The 8400-nt window shown below is 32.7% G+C and overlaps 1 protein-coding gene across 1 annotated transcript in view; it reads left to right on the top strand.

Annotated features, from left to right (window-relative positions):
* LOC106109087 (protein outspread-like) overlaps nt 1–8400 on the top strand; it is a gene marked incomplete at its 3' end in the record, with an annotated part of 201993 nt that overhangs the window by 9709 nt on the left and 183884 nt on the right. The gene's annotated exons all lie outside the window — the stretch shown is intronic.

Raw genomic sequence — 8400 nt, 5'->3', positions numbered from 1 at the left:
AGATGCTTACTTAACGGTTTCAAATTGTTCCGCCATGTTTTTGTGATTTGACACTTTTGCCTCTTTTGAACGTTTGAAACATTTTAAAATTACGAAGATGGAACTTCTACATAAAAGAATATTTTTAAATCAATAATTGAGACTGACAAACGGGTTTTTGTTTACAAGTCTGTTGTTAAAATCCAGTAAACTATCTTTAGTTTACGTGAGATTTCAATCATGTGAAATACTGTTCGTGAGATATCGGTTTGTAAAAATGCACCTCTTTTATTCATGTCTGCACGCACGGGCGCATCTTTTTTTATAAATCTTTGCATGAATGCATCTTAACGTGGTCTAAATAAAAGAAAGATTCTGAATACGTATTCTGTTTTCTTCCGGAGCTAAACAATAGTCGCAAACGCCATGTTAATTTACGACTTGGTCTGCAAAGATGCTTTAACGAAACACTAATTTTAACGTCGTTATCGTTAAATTCTTTAAATACTTAATTGAATGATAATCGCATTGTCTGTCTTATGTGGCTTGTTTCATAACCTAGCGACCATAGACAAAAAAAGCAAAATATTGTATCATATTCCAGAACTTTCTTCCAATTTTACCTTAATAGTTAACTCAAATGGTATGTCGTATAATGCAGTGAATAATGCATTTCATCAAAGATATAATTACGTAAATAGTAAGCGCTTAATGGCACAAGGAAATAAACAAGTTTACAAAGACGAGTCGAGTACGAAGAGGGATGGACGTGTGAGCGATAATTGAGTCCGGAGACAGGGTAATTCCTGTTCAACATTTACTATTATGTAATCTAATCCGTACAAGGGTATTGCTATCCAGGGAGTGTTTAAAATGGAGATAAATTGCTATTTTTTATATATCAAAACCACTTTCCGTATAAAAAAGGGCCTTCTGGGAAATGGGGCTAAAATTAGGCGTCCGGCACGCACACTCATCAATCAAAACGCAGAATTTCTTCCACTTCATGTCTGTCTTGTGGCTTCTAAGAAAATCGAAGATTGGATAATAGAAGCGAATTAATTTCTATTACTTGATATTTGTGTTTTGTTTGTGCAGACCCTAAGGTCCGGGCGAGCAATATACATGAAGATTGTATACAATTATAGGTCTGATCTGGTCGGACGGCGTTGGCGCCGCAGCCGCTGCTGAGGATTGCTAACGTTTAACTAGTAATTTACTGCTAACTGGTGTACTGAATGAAGTTTTAGTTCGAGTACGCCCCACCTGGCCCCGGGGCGCTGTACTGTATCAGCATTTATTGATTGATGAAAGCCTGCCCGCCCGGTTTGAAACGAGGAAGTTTTTCAATGATATTCTAATTTTAATATACCGCCTTGTTCCGCTTAGTTTTATTAACTATAGGTTTAATATAAATTCGCCTGAAGCCGTACGTAAATCGATTAGATGTTGATAAGTAAGACATTTCAAATTGATTGGATTTGAACAAAAAAAAAGAGGTGAAATAAAGTATATATTTTGACACAGCGTAAGATTTTTTGCTAATTTCCACGCACTTTCTCATCACGGATAAGATGTAGGGTACTTCGAAATTTCTACAAATAATAATTATTTAATAAATTAATCTTGTGATAGTGCTTAAATTTATCGGAAATGAAGGCTATAAATTGTTATTTATTACAAGTTTGTTTATTGCCAGTTGCTCTTATTAACAATAACTCCGTTAAATTGACGCTTTTATATTATACAAGCTTTGCACTAAATAAACATCCGTTGCAGTTTCATATTGCAATAAGCTTACCAAGTTTCACTGCGTGACTCATTCTTAAACGGAGTCGAGTAATGAATCTTTTTAATGTATCTAGTTTTATGTACAATTTACTTGCAAAAAACATCTAGAAAACCGACGGCCTATATACATAGGCTAAGACGTGGTTAATGTGCCTATTTGTAGCCGTTTTAGCGCTGACAGTGGCGGTCAGTAGAGTTAGTGGGTACAGGATACTAAAAATAGAGATAGAAAAAACTATCGGGAATTTCAACGCGTTAAAGTCGAGACAAAACAAAGGCTGTCATTTTCAAGCAAAGAATCCATTTAAAGAGATCAGTGCAACTAATTAGGACAAATGAATACGATTGCATCATATTACAAGTAAATTATACTAATGTTGAATTACTGTAACCTCTTTTGAATACTTAAAATAAGACCTTCAATGTAAACATTATTGAAAATATTCACATGCGACAAAATAAAAAAATAATAAGTCTTTTTTGTTAATCTACAACAGCAAAAATAAACCGATTGCGAATTATCTGTGTATATAATTATCGGTTTTTTCCAACAATTAATGATAAAATAATATCTATTACGATAAAAAGACTTATAACAAACATGCAAAATATAAAACAACGCCATCTATGTAAATTTTAATGCACTAATATGCAAAATACTGCGTCAAAATAAAGTATTAATTCATATCTATCAGTTCTTTATTATTTCAAAACGCAACCATTAATAAAATACATTCGTGAACATAACCTACAGAAAAAAGTAACCTATAAAAGTAGCATAACTGTTTGTTATCCTTGTAAGATATGAATAATTTAAATTCCGTATAAAAGTCCGCTTATTACATGTATTGCGAATCTATTTAGCGTTGATAAGTGCATATTACCATCATACAATGTTGCAACCATTCATTTAGATGTGTGCAAGTAAAAATACGTTAACTGACCAGCCACGACGACTTAATAAAGTTATAAACAGTCCAATGAATTGGTCAAGTCTGAGTGCATTAGCTGCTATAATGCGTATGAGTGGATCGTTTTAATTAGAGCGGCAGTAAATGGTAACACCATTATGCTAATAGAGTGGGAACTTAAAGCATAGGAAATTACCGATTGTGATATATGTAGTGGAAACCGTAGCACGATGTAATCAAGTTTACTATTCGTTTAGCATCTTGTAAAATGTGTTTACCTCTGTTTATAAGAAATTCTTGACTTGTGTTCCGACTTTAATGTTGTTTTTTTTTACCACAATTGACTTTTTAAAATGCATTTCTTAAAATCACATCGTCACATTTTTTCTTATTACATAAAACTACACCGTCATTTTTTCTCATTACATAAAACTAAATGACAACTGTCAATGTCAAAGTTCTTTCTTTTTTAATGACATCTTTTTTAGTGGCCAGTATGACTTACTGCCAGTAACAACCTTTTTGATGGTAATTACAATTTTTTATCTATAAAATGACGATTGTCTAATGGAATTTAGAGACGTTTCTAATTTATAATGAGTAATTTGTTAAATTCTTTCCGAATTAGTAATCTCCAATTGTTTATTGCGTATTTTTGCAATGATAAGCCTATGTATCATAGATGTCAACACTGACAGAACATTTAATAAACAATAATCACTATTGAATACATCTGTTATGAAAATAACAGCTTGATGATATAATTGGAACTATAATAATCACATTATTTAATGCTGATCGTATGAATATTAAATGGTACTATTATGGCGCCTTTATTTTAATAATAACAATTCACGTCACTAGTTCTATTAACTTTAGACTATTATTTTATCACTAGTTCCTAAGAAAATGTTAGTATATTCTATAGGTAAAAACTTTACATTGATACATTTTTGACATTGATTCATTTTGTGATATCAAACAAGAGCAAGATTTGTGCCACTTTTTTACTTGATTTTACTAACGAAAAGAATTCAAATTTCGAACAGCATTGAATCTTTTTAAGAGCAGGCGCAAACGCACACCTTTGAGTAGACAATCGCACAAGTGATGTGCGATTGTCGATTATTTCGCAGCCATTCAACTGTTTAGTTGCACAACTAAAAATCGAACAGCGTGCGCCTCCATAAGTTAATAGGAATCAAACCGCGACTTCACTTTTGTGTGAAAATTTAGTCAAAGTTGTGTGCGTTCTAAGAGTTTTTCCGTTCATTGTTGAGTTATTTTAAACAGTGGCAACTTGTCCTAATGTATCGGTTGTATTTGTCCTCGCATTGGCTTACGTAACTTGTTCATTGCACACTTGCAATGTTTATTTACTTTGTATATTTGCTTACGTGTTGCTTAATGCACGTCCGCCGACTAAATACAATAACGATTTGTATGTTTTTATTATCTTTATGCTTCGATGAGTTTGAAACAATGAGTTTTTTTGAATTCTTATGAGAATATTCATATGGAAAAATTTTACAAATCTTATCATTGCTTTAGCGAGTAGAAGATTTAACTCTAAATGATTAAGGGTCTGTCCCATTACTGGCTGATAGACACTCAGATAGCTTAAAAATGACAAATCCGATATTTTTATCACATATTTTACACGTTGTATGGTTATCTGACAATTTAAAAGAGTAATGTAGGACTGACTAACGTATTGTCTACTAAATTTATAATTGTTTTCAATACTAATAAAATTTAATTACAAGCCATTACTGAGGGTTACATTAAGGACTTTAGTGTAGTATGTTCAAGGTACATTAGTTTTCCTGTTTCAAAACAACACAAGTATTGTTCTACAGAATTACTGAATGCTTCTTGAAAATGGTAATTCGCACTTAAAGCTATGTAGGGCAAGGTCGTGAATTGAGCGGGATGAGATTCTAGTGGAGTGTGTACTGGAATGATTTGGTACGCACACATCAGTGTATGATGGATTGGTTGGTGCGTGGGTTAGCCGGTATGCTAATTCCAATAGCTTAGCTGCACTCGATTGTTAGAACATGCAAACTCGCAATTACACCTTTCTTTTGTTTTCGTTAAACTAAGCGCGTTCGCAACTTAAAATGCTGTAAATGTAATGACTTCTACCCCTACGATAATACTTATAATAAATGCTATATTTTTGACCTTCTAGTAGCATTCAAAAATTCACTAAATATGTACAGATAATACGTGTTTCTATATCTATACTATTATAAAGATTTGGATTTTTGTGCGTATTGAAATAACACCAAAACTATTGAGCCGATTTTTAAAATTCTTTTACCGTTAGAAAGGTAATTTATCTATGTGTAACATAGACTACTTTTTTAATTTTTTTTTGGCGGACGAAGTCGCGAGCTTAAGTTAAAATTATATTTAGTTTACTAAATAAACCAAGATTACATTAGTATCGTAAATGTTGTATCGATTTTTAATCTACTAAATCAAATTGTATCGATAATATAAAATGGAACGGGAATATGTTCTCCCAAAATTTAAATTACCGTTCGTGGTGTGGAAAGCAAAAAAGCCCGCCAAAAGTCAATGCCCCGACCTGGGAGCGATTTGATTAGATCACACCGTCTTCACTGTCATGGCAAAAAGACATGTGATCATGCTTGAAATATACACGAACATTAGTTATAACAAGCATTTTTGTGTGTCAACATTAATGAACAACATAGTACCCAAAAAATTGTTTTAACACTAATATTACTCGTATAAATGCGTAAGTTAAAATAGATAGATTTTAGAGTTTGCTGCCTTAACGGTTGAAGGGATCTCGAAAAAATTTGGCATAGATATAGAATATAGTCTGGAAGAATACATAGACTACTTACTTTTGATTTATTTTATTCCTTCGTGACGGTATCGCAGGTGAAAGCTAATAATTTTACAAGGAAAGTATAATAAGGAAATTTTCCCTTCATAGTTGTAGTTTAACATACACTTTGCGACATTTTGTAGTTCTCGTGTATTTCAGTTCAGTTGATTTTTGCGTTTTGAAACCAATTGTTTACCTTTTCAGTTTCCTTTTAAGAACAAAGAGCGCATATTGTTTGAATAACTTCATAATCAAAGTATGTGGGTTCAGTAACCGAATACACGACTCTTATTGCATTCAGGGAACGCATCTGTTATGTTTCCATAACAAGATAATGAGTTAATCGATCGTTAGCTGGTAATGTTTTATAAATGACGGTCGGTGACGAAATATGATACCGATGTATCCATTGTACTATGGGACAATGGAAACAGATTCGTCTTTTCGAACAACAGATAAACATTCACATTTATTACAATTGGTTTTTTAATCTATGGCATTTGTTGCCATAGATTAACAACTACCAGATGTGAAAATTCAACCAGATTCAACTTAACTGATTTAAAGAAGAAATAAGCTTTTTAATTCATGCTGATTGAGGAAAATTTGCTCCTTGAAGTAATATTTTTTTTAATATAATACAACGTGGTAAACGAGCAAGCGGCTACCTGAATCCACTGAAATGGTAAGCGACCGCTGCCCATAAACATTCGCAATTGCAGATGCGTTGCCTACCCTTAATTGACGGAAGAGGAGACGCACATAAAGAGGAAATTTTTCCTTCCTATGCGTCCCCTCCGCCGTCAAATCCACTTTTCCTTCCCATCCTTTCCTCTAAGAAAAGGGTGGAAAGGGAAAGGGACTAAAATTAGGTTGAAGTATCTGAACCTCCTTTTATTACATTTGATGTTGTCCGCCGTAATAGTCACTTGAAGGTCCCCTTCTCGGTGTCAAAGATAGCATTTTGTAAGTCGATTGGTGACTTATCTGGCTTCAGTCTGTTGTAGAATTAAGTATTTAAAGCAGTAACATCTTTACGTTGTTATTTGATCTTATTAATATTCTAATAACTACGGTTTATTTAATGATTCATTCACGGATATTATTGCGAAGATATCGTTTGTTATGTCTTGTTGTTTACACGAATTGTGACAATAAATCAACAAACAAACCGATCAAAGGTAACTTTAAAGAACGGTACATTAATCGAATGAATCTTTGAATGAAATGAGAACTCAATAAAAGATAAGAACCTTTTATTAGTTACTTCCTTCATAATGTAATTGCTTCAGATATTAAACATCCTAATTTAATAGAAATAAGAAGTTTGTCAATTAATTTTATAGATGTCGTTAATCGTAAAAGCATTTGCTCGTTCAAGGTTTTAACGGATTAAATTCGTATTAAATTTAATGTAAGTTAATTGTCGGATAAAGAAAGTCCTATCTTACAGATAAATCGATTGAAGTTCTTGTCTGTCATCTGGGTAATAGTAATTTTACTTCTTACTATCTATCTATACTATTATAATAAAGTGTAAACACACTTCTTTGTTGCCTAAGATGTCAGCAATTACAGCATATTTTTGAATAATTCTTTCTTTAATAAAAAGCTTTTAACTTACGTCACGCTTTAGGCTATATGTTTTCACGCCATTAAACTTAGGGGGTAAATATTTTGGATAAAAACCCTAATGTGGGAAAGAGATCATAAGTTGCTGCCAACAAGATTGCCAAGGTTTGTCACATCATGTCAGTTTGACATTTGCTATTGATAATTTGACACATGTAAACAATAAAATAGAATTTTCATAATTTCAGGCGGATAAAACCGCACCGAAACAGCTAGATATATCATACTAAATGCGAAAGTTTAGATGGATGTTTGTTAGAGTTTGTAGCCTAAACGGCTGAACGGATCTCGATGAAATTTGCCAGAGACGTAGAGGATAATCTGGAAGAACACATAGGCTAATCAATTTGTTTTTTTTAATTCCTCGCGGACGGAGTCGCAGGCGAAATCTAGTTGTAGAATAAACGAGTTAATTTCGTTGTACGTCTCTTACCGTTACAAAAATAATGTATTTTATACATATGAGTACGTTATTTTTATTGAAAATTATCAAAATTTGCCTTAATTTAAATGTATTTTAGTTTAACCTTTTTCGTAACATGTGATAAACTTTTACTTTTGGAATTCTCTCTGGAAATAACAACGGTAATTATAAACGGAACGTTTCGGTGCACAATGTTAATGAAATTTCACAGTTTATTGATAAAAATCTTAAAAATATTTTGGCGCCAGTATTCTTAAATGTCAATAGGTTTTTTACATATGCTGATGTAAAAGCCAAGTTGTTGACAATTTAAGTAACGTAAAAGTATTAAGAATGAGTACATTAATTGTCCAAAAACGGACAAAGCGTAAACATTTATTTTTATCGTGCAAAATTTTGCAAAGAACTTGATATACCAATAAATACTTGTAGAGTTGTTTTTAGAATTATAATTTAAGAGTGAAAAAACTCAGTAATGTATGGAATATGAATCGATTGTTTGAAAAACGTTATACGCATAAAGGGATGTAATAGAGATTAGGACACGACGGATGATAGAGATATTTGGAAGAGGATATACTGTGCTTACCTGTGTATTTAAAGGGGTAGAAAGATCAATAATGAAGTCCTTAGCGGTATTATGTTAACAAAAAAAATGCTTCAAACGTATTTTTTTTTGTTTTGTGACTGAATGGCCACTGTTTGCCTTGAAGAGGGATTTACAGATTCACCGGGCTTGAGGTGGCCGAGCGCAGATGGCGCTTTGCCTAAACCTCGTTTATGAGTAACTAAGCTCG

This window comes from Papilio polytes, unplaced genomic scaffold, assembly GCF_000836215.1.
Source record: "Papilio polytes unplaced genomic scaffold, Ppol_1.0 DF821289.1, whole genome shotgun sequence".
In the NCBI taxonomy this organism is placed as follows: Eukaryota; Metazoa; Arthropoda; class Insecta; order Lepidoptera; family Papilionidae; genus Papilio; species Papilio polytes.
This window is presented reverse-complemented; position numbering and strand designations above follow the sequence as displayed.